Source organism: Hordeum vulgare, chromosome 4H (assembly GCF_904849725.1).
Source record: "Hordeum vulgare subsp. vulgare chromosome 4H, MorexV3_pseudomolecules_assembly, whole genome shotgun sequence".
Classification (NCBI taxonomy): domain Eukaryota; kingdom Viridiplantae; phylum Streptophyta; class Magnoliopsida; order Poales; family Poaceae; genus Hordeum; species Hordeum vulgare.
In genome coordinates this window covers 516,477,596-516,499,400 of record NC_058521.1, presented here as the reverse complement: position 1 = coordinate 516,499,400, position 21,805 = coordinate 516,477,596, and the positions used below count along the sequence as shown (strand labels likewise).

At 50.3% G+C, this 21,805-nt stretch overlaps 1 pseudogene; it reads right to left on the bottom strand.

Annotated features, from left to right (window-relative positions):
* Positions 1–2,336: 2,336 nt before the first annotated feature.
* On the bottom strand, positions 2,337–21,055 carry LOC123450680 (annotated as a pseudogene).
* Between the last annotated feature and the right edge of the window lie 750 nt (positions 21,056–21,805).

Here is a 21,805-nt window from a genome sequence, read left to right as displayed (position 1 = left end):
AGAACTACTAAGACAAGTAAGAGATAGACAACAACATAAGCATACATGAAGTAAAGGTTAGAGATAACCACAAGTGGAGCCAATGAAGACGAGGATGTGTTACCGAAGTTCCTTCCCTTTGACAGGAAGTACGTCTCCGTTGGAGCGGTGTGGAGGCACAATGCTCCCCAATAAGCCACTAGGGCCACTGTATTCTCCTCACGCCCTCACACGATGCAAGGTACCGTGATTCCACTATAGGTGCCCTTGAAGGCGGCGACCGAACCTTTACAAACAAGGTTGGGGCAAACTCCGCACAAAGCTTGGAGGCTCCCAACAAGACCACGAAGCTTCACCACAATGGAATGTGGCTCCGAGGTGACCTCAACCGTCTAGGATGCTCAAACACCCAAGAGTAACAAGATCAGCAAGGGGTTGGTGGGGGAATCAACTTTTCTCTTGGTGGAAGTGTAGATCTAGGCCTTCTCAACTAATCCCTAAAGAATCAACAAGTTTGATTGGCTAGGGAGAGAGATCGGGCACTTTTGAGCTTAGGGAGCAACAATGGAGCTTGGGAGGGTCAAAGGTAGGGTTCCACAGCAAGAAGAACCCCTTATATAGTGGGGCGGGGGAATCCAACCGTTTTCCCACTCACAGCCCGAGCCTAGCGGTACTACCGCTGGCAGCAGCGGTACTACCGCTGGGCCCATGATAGTGCATAAACACTACCGGGCCAACCACCGCGAAGAAAGTCTTCGCAAAAAGGTCCGTCGAAGTACAACCGCTAGGAAGGCGGTACTAAGCTCCTCGAGCGGTACTACCGCTGACCAGGGGCGGTACTACCGCTGACCAGGGGCGGTACTACCGCCAGGGCCAGCGGTACTACCGCCAGGCCCAGCGGTACTACCGCTAGGCACAGCGGTACTACCGCTGAGGGACCATTTGCTTAGATGAGATAAACACAGAGGCGGGAGCCACTACAAAGTTGCAGGTAAGGGGAAAGGAGATAAAGTGTGTGCGTGCAAAATTGATTCCATCCAACCTTTCCACTACGGGTCCCCTCTTAATAGTACGGCATTCCTATGACTCAAAGAATGAGAATCGTAGAGTACACCGTGCTTCTGTTCAATGGAAAGAGGGGGCGAGTCGTCTTGTGCCGTTGACATGTGTTATCTGAAATCTTAACACACACGATTAGTCCTTTGCGGTACTGTCATCAATCACTAAAATTACTTAGGCATAAACTATGCCCTAACATAAGGGCATGTACTTAACGAAATTTGTTAGAACTTGTAAACAATTGCTATAGAACAGTAACGTGTGTAGCATGTAGCATGTAGCAAATGGAGGACAGTTTGCAGTACGGAGGCAGCTGTCGGTGGTTCAATGCGCTAGTGGGGCCTAGCTAGGGTACAGGTCGAAAGCATGTTGTAGTACGTCCGGGACTGCTACATACAAATAAACAATACAAACAAAAATCAAACTATACTAGTAACTTGGTCGCAGATGGATGGTGAGATTCCAGGGACATATGTCCCAGGAACCATTGGGTATTTTCCTATAAAGAAAGGTGATTTGCCGGATGGTGAACAGTGCTGAAAATATTAAGTTCGTTGTCAGCCGTTGGATGCGTCACGGACGGGAGAGATTGACTAGCTCGGCACCAAGCCGTAAAATCAAGCTGAGCTGCAGCTTCAGTTACAGCAGGCTTTTTCAGAGAAATTCAGTGATTCAGACCGTCGGGTTTAGGCCTGACAGCCACATTCTTGTTCATGGATGAGCGAATCGATTGTGCACCGGATGTAGGTATGTAACATATAAAATTTTACATACCTACATGCAGGGAAAGGGTTCAGGAGTTAGTAAATTTTACATCTGCACCTGCATGTAGGTATGTAACATATAAAATGATAAAATGTGGAGTTGTGGACATGAACACGTTCAGGCAAACATGTTACTCACATAATACAGAGAACAAATTATATTTCATTAAACATATTGAGCGAGTGTGCAGAGCAAGGTCCCCTGGTACTGCAGCCACATGTCATTCAGAAGTGTCATAAACAGCTACATAGAAAAAACACCATTAGTGAAAAATGTAGAGGACAAGTGCTTCCGTGGACGCAATATGTTCAAATCTTGATGAATATCTCGAATTTTAAAACACAGTAGATATACAATTATTATAGGTTCACGGGTATTTTGAAGTTCAGCCATTTATATCAAAGAAGAGTATGCAAGAATATGTCCCATTTCTACAATAGCTTTCCTTTGCCTCTGGAAGAGTTATGATCTAGCAGAAGTGCAAAATACATACACAACACACTGAATATCTGAATTTCCTCTGAATATCTGAATTTGAAGGAATAGATAGGTTCACAATGGGAAAGTGGACTTAGTTTAAGTTACAAACGTTTCAAAGGTTGGGCAACTCAATTCCATGATAAACAACAGTTTGGACAGTTCACACAACGCAAGTATATGACACAAATCAACAGCAGGTCAAATAACTATTCTGAATCCACTACTCCTACAGAAAATCATGTGGCTGCTGCTTGACCCATACAGCCAGAATTCTCAGGCAGTCTGAACAGGGGCTTCTCTCCGACCAGTTGACCACGATATGCCTGTCCAAAGGAATATCCCAGAGCTCGAGCAACGGGAACAGCAACCGCATTGCCCACCTGAATATATCAGCATAAAACATGCACAGAACACACAAATCAGCTTCATACTAAAAGACGGTCCAGAGATTCAGAGCTACTGGCCTCACAAAAACAAAAAACAGTTATGTTCCCTTTCAATGCACTACTGATCAACTTACTTCTGCTTTATAGGGCCAAAGAGCCTGTAATAGTCTGGAAAGCCTTGTAACCTTGCGTTTTCTCGGATGGTCAGAACCCGGTGCTGGTTGGGATGCAAAATAATCTGCAGAAAACCACCCATGTTCAATCATAATAAAGGCAATCGGCAAGTTACAACATCATAAAAAAACAGAAATTTGTTAGTAGGTTACCTGGTTGTGAGGCTCAGCTCTCGTGACAACGGTTGAAACGGTTTCATCCCACCAAAGGCGACCGAATGGTCTGCAAAGCAACATAACAAGTGTTATTAAAATTATACAAGCATTACAGTTGATGAAACTAGTCTACAAAAGATTCAAGTACCAAAGGTTTTCCAGAAGGCAGAAATACACGAGGAATGTCTGGATTAAACTCAACAATGTTATTTTCCCCAACCTGGATACCCTTCAAATCACGGAAGTTGGCCCCCTGGAATAGAATAATTGGTAAGAAAAAGAAGGATAAGGCAACAAGAGAAAGAACATGAGACTGATCAGCACTAGCTTGCCTTTCTAAAAGGAATCTGCTTCACTCTTTGATAATCATCATTGCTCAACTCTAACGGTTGATGATCAAACAGTTGACATGCCTTAGGACCAGGAGAAGCATCTCCAAATGAGCAATCCGTCATCTCTTCAGATAAATGACAGAAATAAATAAATTAAAACAGTGATACATTCATGAAATCATACACAAACATTAAAATCGTGGAAACTATGGCAAGGGGACATCATTGAGCCAACCAATTATTAGAAACAGAAGAAAAGAAGTGTGCCTCTATATATGCAAAGGCAAAAGACATAACAAATGAAAATAGATTTCATTGAAAAATAAACTCAGCAGGTCACACCTTCACGGCTGAGCCGGATATAGCGTCGGAACTCGGTTTTGGGGTTAATACGATTTTCCATGACATCAATAGGTTGATAGTTTTGAACCTGTATAAAATATTACAATTCATCAAGCAGTATTCTAGAAATAAATGAATAGACTAAAAAGATCAATGCCAACCTTTGGTAAATCAGAGAGCGCATCTTGAAGGGCAAGAGCTTTCTTTAAATGTTTGTCTTCGGTTTCATCATATGCAACAAGGCATTGCTGAGGACAGAACATCAATTTCATAAGATAAAATAATAACAAAAATAGTGTTTGAGAACAATGATAACAAAATCATGGTGTACAGTGATGTATTTTCATACCGAAAATGCATTTGGCACCACTCCTCGTTTAACAACATCATGAGTCGGAAGTGGGAATTTTGGAAGAACCTACATTGCCAAGTGTACCTTCTTATTGAGCAGTAGTGTCACAAGGTAAAAAAAAATACAGAAAAGAGACAAACCCCAGAAGGAAGAGCTCCCCACAAAAAGGCCCGCATCCTAAACTGAGGTAACCCGTAACATCCTGCAACCATCAATCCAATCCTAGCTTGGTAATTCATAGAGACAAGACGACTAAGCGCATATCGCCCCAGGAACCCATGTGCAAATTTCAAAATGTCTACGACATTCTCCATCAGAACATATTTAGGTCGCAGATAGTTGACAATATCCATAAAGACAACCAACTGCTTGTTTCTTTCGTCCTCTAGCAGCTCATCGTAATTCCTGAATCTGTTCAATCCACTGATGCCTTGGCAGGGAGGACCCCCACAGATAACATCAACAGAGCCCTTTGGAAAATAACAAATTAGAAATCACAAGAAAACTAACCCAAAAGGAACAAGGAGGAATTTACTTACAGGCAAGGGTAAAATAGATTCCTTATGTCCATGCTGGACAAATTCTTTAATACACTCAGGGGAATCGCTGAAATGCGAACAAGGATAAGGCACTATTGAAGAAAATATGTGAAGATAAATGTAATGGGAAAGATACCAACCAAAGGCCACCAATTGGCTCCTGTCGTGGGTATAAGCCTGACAGTAGATGTGTAGGGTACGAATGAGATGGGCAGAGTCCTAGCTACGGCGAGGTTGTATGAGTTCAGGACCCTCTGCGGTGGAGGTAACAGCCCTACGTCTCAGTGCTCTCGGAGCTTGTTACCTAGTGTGATATGGAGTACAAAGATTTGCTAACCCCTTTACCAGTGGGGGAGGGCGGCTTATATAGAGTGCGCTGCCCTCCACAACGGTTCTGATTCAAGGGTGGAGTAGTGGCGATTGAATGCATACGTTACAGGTAACGTATGCTCTAAATGCTAGTAAATGCACCCGGAAACGTACAGCAGTTTCCCTCCAGAGAGGTTACGACGTACCGAGTGTATCCAGTCGGTAGGCCCGGTGCTCTCCGAATGTTAGTCTCCGACTGGATGATTCTGGGCCTGTTGCCGACTGGATGATGGGGGCACCTTAATTCAGTCGGGGCATACTTAAGGTCTTGTACCTTGTGTGGGGTAGTCCTTGGGTAGGACATGTAGGGCAGGCCTATGACCCTACCCTAGGACTATGACCCCATCATTAGTCCCCGAATGGATTGGGGTTGAAACGTCGAAGCAGTGCTCGAGGTTCAGATCCGACTGGACTAGGTTCGGCTTGGGCGTTGCTTGCCTCTATCCATTTTATCTCTCCTGACCAATGATCCGAGTGGAGGTGTTTTGCGAAACAGACTGTCGGGAACCGAGTGCTTTCGCGGCATCTTTTGATGCGACCGGTCAACTGACAGTGGCGGATTTTCCGGGATCTCAAATTTCGGGTTCCGCGCGCTTAGCGGGGACGACGTCAGCGCGCTCGAGTAGCGCTTGACTCCTCGTTCCTCGCGCCTTCAACTCCTCCGCTGATATCGCCGCGGCTGGTTGGGCAGATAAGATTCCGGGCCCGCTCGCCAGCGACCCAGTCGGTGCTCTATTTAACTCTGGGCGACGAGACCCTTCGGTTACGCTCGCCGAATCCTTTGCTCTTGCCTGCTCCGTCTTCCTCGCCACCTCCTGCGCTCATACACCCTTCTCTTCCCTTCCTTCTCGAGGGCTCGCCGTCGCCGCCATGACCAAAGGTCAGACCAACAAGATGGAGGCGAGGAAGAAGAAGAACAAGGCGGCGGCTGCTCAGCGGCGGCAGCGGCCGTTGCCGGCGGGGTGGATCCAGGGAGACTTTCTCCCATCCACGGTGACGGAGGGGGACCTGCTGGAGCTGGTAGAGCACGGCCTGCTCGTGCATAAGTCCTGGAGGCTGCCGGCGGACGACGAGGTCGAGCCGGCGCCACGGGAGGGGGAGCGCGTCTTGCTCCTCAGCCATGTTCACAGAGGTTTTTCTCTGCCCCCGCATCCCTTCTTCAAAGGCATCATGAATCATTTTGGTGCTCAACTCCATCACTTCCCCCCGAATGCCATCGCCCACCTTTCTGCCTTCATTGTTTTGTGCGAGTGCTTTATCGGTTGCCCCCCCCATTGGGGTTTATTCAAACATATCTTCTCCGCCCGCTCTCAAACCATCAAACGTCTTAGTCAGTCGGATGACAAGACGCATCTCCTCCAGCTCTGCGGGGGTTTAGGGTTTCAGAAGAAGAGTCGGAGCAGCTACCCTGCTCTCCAGTTGAGCGAGTCGGTTAGGAACTGGCAGTCGACGTGGTTCTACTGCCAGGACATAGCCTGTCCGAATGCGTCGACTGGGCTGCCTCCGTTTAGTCTAGACCGTCATGCTCCGCCCAAACAACTCGCCCTCTCGAAAGCCGAGAAGAACGACATCCAGCCTTTGGTCGAGGCGCTCGTGGATGTTGTCAGGAAGGGGGTCACCGGTATTGACCTGCTGGAAGTCTTCATCGGTCAGCGAATCCAGCCTCTGCAGGCCCGCGACCACGCTATGTGGCACTACACAGGGCCCGAGGATTCCACTCGGACCAACGTGGAGGGCATAATCGAGGAGAAGGTGACCTCGTGGGTGCTCCAAATCACGGGTCCCTGTGAGAACCCCAAAGGAGCCCGCCGAGTGACGCCTTACAGCGCGGACAACCCTCCACCGAATCAGGTGAGTAGCATTAGCCGAGTGCATTGAACTGTCTTGATTCCAGTCGTTTATTTATATCTCCGTGTGATGCTTAACGTTTCCGACTGAACCTCATGCAGGAGTGGACCAACTGGTCCTCCCCCGTCTCGAACGGGAATCCGGAGGAGGAGGAGGAAGACGGCAGCCAGGAGGGGAGCGTGGAGAGCGCCGAATACGTCTCCGACAGCGGGGAGTCGGAGGAGGAAAACAACGAGGAAGAAGAAGAGGACGAAGAGCCAGACTCGCCACCTCCGCGGCCAGAGCATCGGAGCAAGCACCGGCATGAGCCTGCCGTCCCTTCAGCTCCTCCTGCGTCGTCGAGTGCTCCGCCTCCTGCCCTGGCGGTACCGAGTGTTCGAGGCACCAAGAGGGCCAGGGACGCAGCCGCTGAACTTGCAGGCCAGTCCTCCAGGGCGCCCAAGCCGAGTGGGCCCAAACCTCGAAAGGCTCTGCCGTGGATGAGGATGGCCATCCCCGTCACCTCCACGTAAGTGAATCTATCTTTCGGCTCTTTTTGTTGACCGAGTGAACTCCTGCTTTACAAGTCGAATGGACTTCACTCGACAGGGTTGCCACTTCTGCGACCTCGCCAGCCCGCCAAGGCGACGACCCCATGGACACGGACAACGTCGTTTCGTCCCAGCCAGGTATGTTGTGGGAGAGTCGGGTATTTTATTCCTATAGACTGCGCCATCCTTTTCTTTTTCTGAGGCGCCGTGTTATTCGGCTTGTCAGGGGCGACTTGTCTGGACGGGGACGACCAGGGGAGAGCCGACCCGGCCGTGGAGCCTGTCATGGAGCCTGTCCCTGAGGCTGCTCCTCCTGCTGCCGCCCCTACCGCCGACGCTCCACCGACCGAAGTGCCTCCACCGACTGAACCGGTGCCGGTGGGTGAGGAACCTACTGGGGCGAACCTTGGGATGCCCCAAGAACTTCCCACGATTCCCGGTTCGTCGAATGCTGAATTCAGCATTCGGTGTGTCCCAGAGGAGCAGGTGGGAGCGGCCAAGGGGGCCATGATCCAGGCGGAGCTGATGGCCGGAGAGGCCAAGAGGGCTTATGACTCCGTTGCGGCTTTGTACCGGCGGAGCTTGGAGCTACGCGATGACATCCGAGTAAGTAGTCTAGTAAGTACTTACTTTTCTTCTGTAACCCACTGGGTGTTGTCTGTTGTTTGCAATGGGTTCACTCCGAGTGAACCCAGTGGGTGTAGTCCCCGAGACTTCTGTCGAGTGCTTGCACTGACAGTTGTCTTTATACATTTGGTCTTTAGTTTGGTTGTGTCCGTAGACAAGATTTCCGAGTGCGAGTACTTATTGCAGTCGGAGCGCTCTTGCGGTAAGAGTCTCCGAGAGTAGGTTGCACGCAGGTGGAGTAGTATTAGCCCTTGAGGCGTAGGTGAAAACATGCATCTCAATAGGGCGGCCTGCTTGAGGTGCATGCCAGTGGGGTCACTCTTAGTGAACCCACTGGGTGTAGTCCCCGAGACCGCTGTCGACTGCTTGCGTCGGCAGGGGTCTGAAGAACTTAGCCTGTGAACTGATAAACTTGCTGATTACCCTTTGTTTCTTGGTGCAGAAAACTTGTGAAATGGGAACTGCTTATGAAGTCTTGAGAGCGGAGAGGAACCAGTATGCTGGTGAACTGGAAGCTGCAATGCTCGCCATGGCCGGCATGAAGGACGCGCTGGAAGTTCGAGAGAAGTCCTTGGAGGAGGCGCTGGAGGCAAACAGGGTGTTGGTGGCGGAGGTGGAGAGACTGAAGAAACAGAGGACTGAACTGCACAATCAAATGGCTGTTCGGAACAAACGATGGACAGCTCAGGAGAAGTATGTCAACGACTGGGCTGTCCAGATGATGACTCGTCTGGCTGGTAAGTCTTATGCTTTGTCGAGTGGTTGTACCGTGTGACGAACACTCGGTTTTTACTGTCTGTTTGCTTGTTTGGTGCAGATTTTTGTGGTGACGCCGAAGCTGAAGCGGCGGCTGTGGAGCGGTCCATGAAGGACAATGTGCCACTCGGCAAGGACGCCAACCGGGATCTGCTCCGGGCGCATATCCGCGTAGGCAAAGTGGGTCCTTTCATCAGCCGACTGAGAGAAGTCATCGGCCGCATTGAGAAGGAGCTTTGGCCGGAAGACGAGTCGCGGCAGGAGATGGAGACTCTGTTGGGGCGACTGGAGGAGATTCCGGACCGAGTGCAATCCTGGAAGAAATCGGCAGCGCGTTGCGGTCCTGACGTTGCGCTGTCCTTGGTCCAAGTCCATTGCAAGGAGGTGCGGGAAGATAAGCTGAAAGCATTGAAGGTCGCCAACACGAAGAAGCTTCGATTTGAAGACTTCATGGAGACGTTCCTTGAGACTGCTACCCGCATCGCTGATGGAATCGACTTGGACACTTTTGTGGAGCCCTCCAGTCCTGAGGCCGGCCCAGCTGACGCGTGATCAAACTTTAACCTCGGTATGCCGAGTGTTTACCTGTAAGATACTCTGGCCACTTCTGTTGGCCGTCATACTTTTAAATCGGTGCGGGTAATCTTGATCCGCACTGAGTCAGCTATCGTTTATGAACTTATGTTGTCGGAATGAAAACATTTAGTCTTTTGTTGAAATGTTGTTCCGAGTGCAACACTTAGTGCGTACTCGGAGAAGATTAAGACTTAGGTGATTCTTGGTCACGTCTAAGTCCCCGAGTGCGACTTGTAGTTCATACTCGGAGGAGATTAAGACTTAGGCGATTCAGGATCGCAGCTAAGTCCCCGAGTGTCACGTATAGTTCACACTCGGAGGAAGTTATTACTTAGGTGATTCTTGATCACAGCTAAGTCTCCGAGTGCGACGTATAGTGCACACTCGGAGGAGGTTAATACTTAGGCGATTCAGGATCGCAGCTAAGTCCCCGAGTGCGACGTATAGTGCACACTCAGAGGGAGTTATTACTTAGGTGATTCGTGATCACAGCTAAGTCCCCGAATGCGACGTATAGTGCACACTCAAAGGAAGTTAGTACTTAGGTGATTCTTGATCACAGCTAAGTCTTCGAGTGTGACGTACAGTACACAATCGGAGGAAGTTATTACTTAGGCGATTCAGGATTGCGGCTAAGTCCCCGAGTGCGACGTATAGTGCACACTCGAAGGAAGTTATTACTTAGGTGATTCTTGATCACAGCTAAGTCCCCGAGTGTGACATATAGTGCACACTCGGAGGAAGTGAGTACTTAGGCGATGCAGGATCGCGGCTAAGTCCCCGAGTGCGACGTATAGTGCACACTCGGAGGAGGTTAGTACTTAGGCGATTCAGGATCGCAGCTAAGTCCCCGAGTGTGACGTATAGTGCACACTCGGAGGAGGTTAGTACTTAGGCGATTCAGGATCGCAGCTAAGTCCCCGAGTGTGACGTATAGTGCACACTCGGAGGAGGTTAGTACTTAGGCGATTCAGGATCGCAGCTAAGTCCCCGAGTGTGACGTATAGTGCACACTTGGAGGAGGTTAATACTTAGGCGATTCAGAATCGCAGCTAAGTCCCCGAGTGTGACATATAGTGCACACTCGGAGGAAGTGAGTACTTAGGCGATGCAGGATCGCGGCTAAGTCCCCGAGTGCGACGTATAGTGCACACTCGGAGGAGGTTAGTACTTAGGCGATTCAGGATCGCGGCTAAGTCCCCGAGTGTGACGTATAGTGCACACTCGGAGGAGGTTAGTACTTACGCGATTCAGGATCGCAGCTAAGTCCCCGAGTGTGACGTATAGTGCACACTCGGAGGAGGTTAATACTTAGGCGATTCAGGATCGCAGCTAAGTCCCCGAGTGTGACATATAGTGCACACTCGGAGGAAGTGAGTACTTAGGTGATGCAGGATCGCGGCTAAGTCCCCGAGTGCGACGTATAGTGCACACTCAAAGGAAGTTAGTACTTAGGCGATGTAGGATCACAGCTAAGTCCCCGAGTGCGACGTATAGTGTACACTCGGAGGAGGTTAGTACTTAGGCGATTCAGGATCGCAGCTAAGTCCCCGAGTGTGACGTATAGTGCACACTCGGAGGAGGTTAATACTTAGGCGATTCAGGATTGCAGCTAAGTCCCCGAGTGTGACATATAGTGCACACTCGGAGGAAGTGAGTACTTAGGCGATGCAGGATCGCGGCTAAGTCCCCGAGTGCGACGTATAGTGCACACTCGAAGGAAGTTAGTACTTAGGCGATGCAGGATCGCAGCTAAGTCCCCGAGTGCGACGTATAGTGTACACTCGGAGAAGGTTCGTACTTAGGTGATTCTTGATCACAGCTAAGTCCCCGAGTGCGACGTATAGTGCACACTCGGAGGAAGTTAGTACTTAGGCGATGCAGGATTGCAGCTAAGTTTTTTTTGTGTGTGTGACCATAGTCTACAACCGGGGAAGAACTCTGAATCTGCAAAAAACTGAATCTGCTGTATATTATTTCTTCAAACTTGTTCGTTACACTGCTTCAGTCGACGATCACGTATAAAAACGCTTGAGGAGATCCCCGATCCATGAGCGCGGCTCGTCTGTCTCCCTCTGAATGTTGTATAGACTATATGCTCCGTTGTTCAGCACCTTGGAGACGATGAAAGGCCCCTCCCAGGCCGGAGCCAACTTGTGAGGTCTTTGCTGATCCACTCGGAGCACTAAATCGCCTGCTTGGAACGTGCGGCTCCTGACATGACGTGCATGAAAGCGTCGCAGATCTTGTTGGTAAATTGTTGAACGAGTGAGTGCCATCTCGCGTTCCTCCTCCAGAAGATCGACTCCATCTTGCCTTGCTTGTTCCGCTTCGGCTTCGGAGAAGAGTTCGACTCGCGGGGCATTGTGAAGCAAGTCACTCGGAAGGACCGCTTCTGCTCCATAGACGAGGAAGAGCGACGACCGCCCCGTTGATCGGTTTGGAGTGGTGCGGAGGCCCCAAAGTACTGAAGGTAACTCGGTGACCCATGCACCGGCAGCATGTCCTACCTCTCGCAAGAGTCGAGGCTTCAAACCTTGAAGGATAAGTCCATTCGCATGCTCAGCTTGTCCATTGGATTGCGGATGTGCTACGGAAGCAAAATCCACTCGAATACCCTGACTCGCACAGAAACCTTTGAATCTGTCCGAGTCGAAGTTTGTCCCATTGTCCGTGATTATGCTGTGAGGCACTCCGAATCTGGAGATGATGTCCCTGACAAACTTAACGGCTGTGGAGGCGTCGAGCTTCTTGATGGGCTTGGCTTCTATCCATTTTGTAAACTTGTCGACTGCCACCAACAGATGTGTGTAGCCTCCTTGGCCTGTCTTGAATGGTCCGACTGTGTCTAATCCCCAAACTGCAAATGGCCACACAAGTGGGATTGTCTTTAGAGCAGATGTTGGCTTGTGGGACTTGTTTGAGTAGAACTGACAGCCTTCACATCGGTCGATCATAGCTTTGGCCATCTCGTTAGCAGGCAGCCAGAAGAATCCAGCTCTGAACGCCTTGGCGATGATTGCTCTCGAAGAAGCGTGATGGCCGCAGGTTCCCGAGTGGATATCCTCTAGGATCAACTGTCCTTCCTCTGGGGAAACGCAACGTTGGAGGACGCCTGAAACACTCTCCTTGTACAATTGACCGTCAATGACAGTGAATGCCTTCGACCTGCGAACTATTTGCCGGGCTTGGACTTCATCTTCTGGAAGTTCTTGTCTCAGGATATATGCCATGATCGGCACAGTCCAATCGGGAATGACTACCACAATCTCCGTGACCAGATCAACCACCGCAGGTACATCGACTTCAGTCGGATCTGTTGCGCTCTTGGGTTGTACTGGTTCTTCCGTGAAGGGATCTTCTTTGACTAAGGGAAGATGGAGGTGCTCGAGGCAGACGTCACTCGGGACTGGTCTCCGAGTGGATCCGAGTTTCGCCAACTCATCAGCTGCTTGGTTCTTCAGTCTCGGAACATGATGGAGCTCCAGACCTTCAAACTTCTTCTCCAGCTTCCTCACTGCATTGCAGTACACTGTCATGGTGGGGTTCCTTACGTCCCACTCTTTCATCACTTGATTGACCACCAAATCCGAATCGCCGTAGACCATCAGGCGACGGACGCCGAGTGAGATGGCCATGCGCAATCCGTAGAGGAGAGCTTTATACTCCGCCTCATTGTTGGAGGAATCAAAGTGTATCTGGAGCATGTACTTGAGCTTGTCGGCTTTGGGTGATATGATCACAACACCAGCGCCGGATCCATTCAACATCTTAGACCCATCGAAGAACATTGTCCAATGAGCCGAGTAGATGTGAGTCGGTTGCTGTTGTTCTACCCATTCTGCTATAAAGTCAGCCAGGGCTTGAGACTTAATAGCTTTCTTGGCCTCGAACTTGATGTCACAGTACAACATCTCCATTGCCCACTTCGCCACTCGGCCTGACGCGTCTCGATTGTGGAGAATTTCCGACAAAGGAGCATCAGAAACGACAGATACCGAGTGGTCTTGGAAATAATGGGCCACTTTCTTCGCAGTCATATAGATCCCATAGATAAGCTTCTGATAATGGGGATACCTCTGCTTGGAAGGGGTGAGGAGTTCGGAGACGTAGTACACTGGCCGTTGAACTTTGTATGCTTTGCCTTCTTCTTCTCGCTCGACTGTAAGAACAGTACTGACGACTTGATTTGTAGCCGCGATATATAGAAGAAGGGGCTCTTTACTGAGCAGAGCGGTAAGAACCGGCTGGGTGGAAAGTAGGACTTTGAGGTCGTGGAATGCGACTTGGGCTTCGTCTGTCCACTCGAAGGTATCTGACTTCTTCATGAGTCGGTACAGAGGAAGTGCTTTTTCACCGAGTCGACTGATGAACCTGCTCAAAGCCGCTAGGCAACCTGTGAGCCGTTGAACATCGTGTATTCTGACCGGCCTATCCATTCGGACGATGGTCCCGATCTTTTCGGGGTTAACATCGATCCCTCGTTCGGAAACGAAAAAACCGAGTAACTTTCCGCTGGGAACACCGAATGAACACTTGGCTGGGTTTAGCTTGATATCGTACCTACGAAGGTTGGCGAATGTTTCTGCCAAGTCAGTCAGCAGGTCGGAACCTTTGCACGACTTAACTACGATATCATCCATGTATGCCTCCACATTGCGACCGATCTGGTCGAGGAGACATTTTTGGATCATGCGCATAAAGGTAGCTCCTGCATTCTTCAGACCGAAAGGCATAGTGATGTAGTAGAAGCACCCAAACGGGGTGATGAAGGCTGTTTTCAACTCATCGGGACCATACAGACGGATCTGATGATAACCCGAGTAGGCATCAAGGAATGACAAACGCTCGCATCCCGCAGACGAATCGACAATTTGATCTATGCGGGGAGCGGAAAATGGTCTTTCGGGCAGACCTTATTGAGGTGCTTGAAGTCAATGCACATTCGGAGTGACTTGTCCTTCTTGGGCACCATGACGACATTGGCGAGCCACTCGGAGTGGTGAACCTCGCGAATGAAGTTGGCAGCCAGCAGCTTGGCCACCTCTTCTCCGATTGCCTTCCTCTTGTGCGCGGCGGACCGACGCAGGCGCTCTCGGACGGGCCGAGCGACGGGATCCACATGCAGTCGGTGCTCAGCCAACTCCCTGGGTACACCCGGCATGTCAGAAGGTTTCCATGCGAAGATGTCCCAGTTCTCACGGAGGAATTGGGTGAGCTCGGCTTCCTATTTAGGATCGAGGGTGGTGGAGATGTTTGCGGGGCGGCAGACTCGTCCGTCGGGTGGATGCTGACCTTCTTAGTTTCTCCCGCCGACTGGAACGCGGACTCAGAAGCTGGCTTCTTTGAGCGCATTAAGTCGGCAGGGTCGACTATCTTCTTGTATTCTTCGAGCTCAAGTACAGCCATCTGCTGGTCGGCGATCCTTGATCCCTCTTGCAGACACTCCCCGACTCGCTGACGATTGCCGGTGATGGTGATAACGCCTTTTGGACCTGGCATCTTCAACTTCAAGTACACATAGCACGGGCGTGCCATGAAACTCACGTACGCCGGGCGGCCCAGAATTGCATGGTAAGCGCTCTGGAAATCCACCACCTCGAATGTGAGCTTCTCCTTGCGAAAGTTTTTGTCGGAGCTGAAAGTGACGTCTAACGCGATCTGACCGAGTGACTTGGCCTTCCGCCCGGCGACGACTCCGTGGAACTGCATATTGCTCTCGCTGAGTCTGGACATCGGAATGCCCATTCCCTTGAGGGTGTCGGCGTACATGATGTTCAGTCCGCTACCGCCATCCATGAGGACTTTGCGCAGTCGGACTCCTTCCACCACCGGGTCGACGATCAGAGCCTGTCTTCCTGGAGTGGGGACATGCGTTGGATGATCCGACTGATCAAAGGTGATCGCAGTCTGAGACCATTTCAGAAACTTGGGAGCAGTCGGAACGGCCATGTTGACCTCTCTGTTCACCAATTTCAGACGACTCTTGCTTTCGACGTCAGCAAAAATCACGAGGGTTGCATGGACTTGGGGGAACGGATCCTCCTTATCCTCCTCATCTTGTTCAGGATTCTTCTCACTCGGTTGTCCTTCGCTGAACCCCTGGATCAGGAGTCGACACTGCCGAGTGGTATGCTTCGCGTATATGGGATTGCCTTCTTCGTCCATTTTCGTGTGAATTGGACAAGGCTGATCCAGGATGGGATTGTTGAACGGCTTCTTCTTGGGGGTAGACTGCACTTTCCCTTTGCCCTTGAACTTGGCGCTGGTCACAACTGCAGCTTCTGCCTGCGGAGTGGGTGGAACTTTCTGTTTCTGCTTCCGAGTGTTACCTCCGTCGGCATCGCCGACTGTCTTGTGTTTGCCGCTCCGGATGCGGTCTTCTTCCTCGCCATTTGCATAACGAGCTGCTATCTCCATCATCTTGCTCATGGAGATGTCGCCCGTCCGGCCGAACTTTAGGTACAATTCTCTGTACCGTACGCCTGCCTTGAATGCGCAGACTGCTTGATGCTCGGTGACGTTCTCCACCATGTGGTAGAGAGTTGTCCATCGCTAGATGAAGTCACGCAAGGGCTCATTCGACTTCTGGACACAGTGCTGAAGCTCCACAAGGCCTGCAAGGCGTTTGCACGTCCCTTCGAAGGTCCTGATGAACACTCGGGCCAGATCTGCCCAACTGTAAATGCTTGAGGGGGCCAACTGGTTCAGCCAAGCTCGCGCCGAGCCGTCGAGCATCAGAGGGAGGTGCTTCATAGCGACATGGTCATCCCCTCCTCCGATCTGGACTGCCACTCGGTAGTCGTCTAGCCATGTTTCAGGCTTGGATTCCCCCGTAAATTTACCGATTCCCGCTGCCAATCGGAAGTTGGGCGGGATGTCAGCCGAGCGGATGGCTCGACTAAAACACTCGGGGCCGGACACGATGGTCCTGCTGCCACTCGAACGATCCAGGTCGTGGCCATCGCGGTGGGCTCGACCTCTGTCGACTCTTCGCTGGGCGATTCGCCCTCTTGTGTCGGGTCTCGGGTCGTAAGTGTCGCCGACCGAACGCCGATCATCATGATGTCGGGACCCATAGGGCCCACCCCGCGGAGGGGTGCGCGAACGGCGACGATCTTCACGGATCATGGAACGACTGCCTCCCCTGTGGTGCTGATAGGAGCCGGGGTTGTGAACCGACCGATGCGTGTTTGCATGGACGGAACTATTGTGGATCCGATTGTGTGACTGGGAGAATGCCGAATTCTGCTGCTGTGCCGTGTGCAACAGAGCACGGATCTGCTCGATTCCTCTTCCTGCTTCTGAATCAGTCGGCTGGAGGGAATCGACGATCTTGGCTGCTGCAGCCAAGTTGAGGAGAGGTGTGCGGAACAACTCTACGTTGCTCTGCCGGGTGTGCCGACTGGCAGAACGGCGAGGCGGACGACGTGCACCGGATGCTTCACCGACTTCGCGCTCGTTCCGGCCGGCCTGATGGGGATCTTCATGGGTGTTGGCCATGTGAACTTCTGTTGCAGGCCCGCGGCCCACGTACTCGGAAGGGAGCTCAGTCGGAACCGAGCCCGAGCACTTGGGACGCGGGGCAACCACAACAGACTCCAGAACCGCCACTTGAGAGGACGCGAACTGACGCGCTCGGGCATGCTGCACCCAACGTTGTAGACGCGGACTGCGAGATCGCTTGCTGCGGCGCGTGACGAAGGTGCAAGCCGGCAATGGAGCTGATTGTTGGAGAAGAAGAACGCCGCAAGCGCCGACACGGAAGTGTGTGGCCCCGCGACGGGGAAGCGCCTCGACGTCGAGAGGTGCCTCCCGAAGCCACGCCGAATCGTCGACGACGAAGGAGAGAGCGCCGAAGAGGATCTGGTGACCCATGCTCGAACCTCCACCGGACGACATGACGAAAGGAAGTAGTCGCAAACTCGCCGGAAGTCGCTTAGACGCCTGCCCCACGGTGGGCGCCAACTGTCGTGGGTATAAGCCTGACAGTAGATGTATAGGGTACGAATGAGATGGGTAGAGTCCTAGCTACGGCGAGGTTGTATGAGTTCAGGCCCCTCTGCGGTGGAGGTAACAGCCCTACGTCTCAGTGCTCTCGGAGCTTGTTACCTAGTGTGATATGGAGTACAAAGATTTGCTAACCCCTTTACCAGTGGGGGAGGGCGGCTTATATAGAGTGCGCTGCCCTCCACAACGGTTCTGATTCAAGGGTGGAGTAGTGGCGATTGAATGCATACGTTACATGTAACGTATGCTCTAAATGCTAGTAAATGCACCCGGAAACGTACAACAGTTTCCCTCCAGAGAGGTTACGACGTACCGAGTGTATCCAGTCGGTAGGCCCGGTGCTCTCCGAATGTTAGTCTCCGACTGGATGATTCTGGGCCTGTTACCGACTGGATGATGGGGGCACCTTAATTCAGTCGGGGCATACTTAAGGTCCTGTCCCTTGTGTGGGGTAGTCGTTGGGTAGGACATGTAGGGCAGGCCTATGACCCTACCCTAGGACTATGACCCCATCAGCTCCCATGAGTCATGACTAGAATCATATGTTTTCCATCGCACCTATATAAATAATTCCTATCTTTAGACAAAAATCGTATAACTAAAGTTCTAAGTAACAAGTGCAGAATAATAGAAGCAAGGAAACAATAGACTACATAAACTACACAAATAGGTGATTTGAGCAATCAAGTCTATAGTACCTTGAAGCACAGGCCATGTTTTCCGGTTTTATTGGGGTCGCCATAGCATATACCAACAAGCCTCTCTACCTCAAATAGTTCATTTGGTAGCGGTTCATTTTCATCATCTCTGTCATCATTTGACATCTGAGCCAGGTCAGAGCCCGAATAGTTGCTACTGTGGACGACATACTTCTTGCAGAGTGCATCCCAGTGCTTGAGGAGGGCAAGAAAATCGTCCGCCTTCTCATTTCGTACCTGCAATTAGAGGCAACATTATACAAGTTAGTTGATGAAAGAGGGAATGCAACTCAGTGGCACTTTGCCAATTTCAACTAGTACCTGGGTGCTAGGATGGTTATGCTTTAGACTTTCACAAGCATATTTATTCATGTCCACAGCCCATTTCTGCACAAGAACAACATTAAGATTGTCAGTTATGATACCTTCAGGGTCAGCTAAAGTATTAAGACGTCATAGTCACAAAACGTACAGTATTTAGATTTATGCCAGACAATGCAGCACCCAGGCAAAGCCCGGTTGACATGGCACCACATCAAGAGTAAAGATCCAGCAGAGTTGCTGTTTCCCTTCGTGCACCAGATGATGCCGCAGGGTCAGCCACTGGTTTCCCCTCTTCACAGGAAATATCTGATGCTACTTCACTGTCTGTTGCACCATCATTTTCTACAACAGAATAAACATGACATGATTTTTCATGGTATACAATGTTTATCAATACTGTCCTGTACAAGTTGTACTAATTGAGATGTATTAAATCAGTACTGTCCTGTACAAGTTCAGCTAAGTTCATGATCACGCCATCCAAGTCTATATATCTTTTAAGATGCTTACAAGTTACAAGTAATAAAAAATAAACTAAGTGGTATACATATTATGATTGCAACAGATCTAAGTAATTCCAGAGATGGTTACCTGTTGGAATAGTTTCAAATGTTGAATATGCAACCGAGTCAGACATTTCGTAATACAAATCAGAATTTGATATTAACTGATCTCTTTCTTGAGGTGTCTTCTGTAAATGTTTCACAAAATAACAACAAAAAGATCAGTAGTAGCATGACAACTACTATGTGGTAAAAATTCTTTTGCTTGAAAGAAAGAACAAATAACTTACACTTGGATCAACATAAATGATATTTACTTTAGAAATTATAGACTCAATGACATTGTCATTCTTATCCTCTGAAAGGAATACACGCTTTGGGTCATGATTATGATCATGGACATCCAGCAACTCCTGTGAGATAACCTGCAAATTTGCCTTAGGCAGGTGCTGAATTGTTGTTTAGGAAAAAAATACCTCCATGACACATACCGTATCTTCCACACGGAAAAACCAACGGCATGTGAAATATAATCCATTATCTGTCCCTTCAAAAAACTCTGTAATCCGGCCAATGTAGTTTTCCTCATTCGGACCAGCCTGCAGTCACTCAAAACAATAGCATGATTAGAAAACTTCGTTAAAACAGAGCTTGTTAGAAGGCGAATGCAGAGAAAATGATAGCATACAAACTATTTTGAACTATACCCTTCATGCAAACGAAAAAAAAAACTTGAACATTATACATGACATTTCTTAAAATTCGAAGAAACAAAGATCAGATTCACACATACTAATATGGGACAATAAATTTAAACATTTTAAATGAAGGATGAACACGAGAAAAGAGAGTTGTATGGTGCGAAATCAGGAAGAAACCACTTAATAGCTAGAAGGATCAGGATGTAAATTAAGAACACATGACCACAGAGTGAATTCAAACACGTGAAAAAGGTTAACAAAATCTTTAAGAGTAAATGATAAGGCCTCTCGGTATATATGATGCAAGAGGGACCAGAGAAGACAAACTTGTAGTCCTAATGTACTAACCTAGAACCTTGACAATCAACAATCAATAAATTCAGAAGTTGATTTATTACATGCACGTCTTTAATCACGCACCATGCATCATCTAACAAAATTTAGTTTATATGCAAATTTTAATATACATAGCACAATATCCTGAGTGAATGCATTTTGTTGTCACAAATTGAATGTGGAAGCTAACAGCATGCCAGAAACAAAAGAAGCACAACATTTCATCAATCAACTTAGCCAAAATGGCAACACAAACTGTATTAATCATGTTAATACGCTGCAATCATGTACAAACCTTCTAGCTAAGAAGATAATGGCAGTACATTAATAATCAGTACAAGTAATAAATATAGTGAACCAACTAAGTGCAAATGGTTCACCTTCACATAGACATCATCATTGAGCTTGAAGATTGCGTCATCCACACAAGCAGATGTATAGTGGCGTCGTGCAGCGATTTCCTCCTCCGGATCATTAGATCTGCATATGCACAAATGGAAGATCCGGCTCACATGTTAAAAACAGCGCAAAATTAACCCCATTTACAACAAAGGTGAGATCATCAAGAGAGAAACGAGACATACCGCCTAGCGTGCGAATCGGAAACCTGCGGCTCAAAGTAGAGGAAATGTTCTCGGTCGGGATTTCCAGCGCATGCATGAAAGAATAAGATGATGCGCGCCTGCCACCTTAGCTATGTGCTGACAAGAGAAGATAGACGCCATATACCTTGGTTGCGTAGCGGCTCGGCCAGCGTCGCCTGGCCATGTCATCCGGGATAGGCTCGCCGACGAAGTGGTCCGCCGAGGCGTCCGGCCTCCTCTCGGCGCGCGGCGGGGCCACCCTCTTCCTGGCGCCATGCGTCTCCGCGGACCCCTCGCCTCCATGATCGGCCTGCTCCTCCGTTTCGAGGGCGTCCTCCTCCTCCTGGATCAACCTCATCTCCTCCGAGTCGCCCCCCTCCGGGCACATGTCGCCGTTGATTCCGCTGCCGGCGTCGTCCACCTCCATCGCCTCCGGCTCCTTCTGCTTGCCCTTGGCCGCTCTCTTCCGCGTTTGGCGCTCTTCCCGGGCGCCTTGCGCCGGCGTTTGGCGCCGCGCGACGTCTCGTCCTCCGCGCCGGCGTCGGCCGGTTTGGTGTTGGAGAGCAGGCGCGTGGAGCGCCTGGGCTCGGCCCCCGCGGGCGTCACCGGGGACATGGGCGCGGACGCCATGGGTGGCGGCTGGTGGGCGAGTGAAGCGAGGGGAACGCGAGCGCTAGGGTTTTGAGGCTTTTGGTAGGGAAGGTTACGTTGGAGGTCAGGCGATGGTGGGATGGATGCTTTGGAGATGAGATCGGAATGGGGGAGCGAGGGAGGGGGCGGTTAAAATTAAAGGGCCGCCGCTTTGGATGCTCTCCTGGCGATGGATGGCAAAAGAGAAGGGTGGAGCGAGGGCGGGCGGGAATGCGGAATCGCTCGCCAGCGGCTGTGTGCTGTGCTGTGTGCACTGTGTTGGTGACGAGCTGATCACGGAGGTGGTGGGTTTCGGCCGCCCTACCTCTCCCACGTCCGTAGCTTCCATCTGGGCCCACCCTTCAGAGGGGAGGGGTGGAGGTGGTCTGGTCGTCCTCTTTTTCTTTCTGGCCGCGGTCGTCGGAGGGGCGGACGACGATCGGAATCAGATACGACCAGACCAGGTGGAAACCGCCGAAATCTTCTCCTTTGCTTTCGGGGCTGCCGTTCCTCTTCTTGCTCTCCTGCCAGCCGCCTGCTGCATGCGTGCGTACGGGAAATGGGAAAGGGAGGATCAGGAGTTCAGGACGTACTGCCCTTTCGCGATCCTCTGCCCGTGGTTTGTTTGAATTTCGAATTTCGAAAGCTAGCGTGGGGAGGGTCATGGGATGCGGTGCATGCACCCGAGATTTCCTCTTTTGTCGCCTGAATGAACGTCACTGTGCGTCCAGATACTCACGGTTCGTTTGT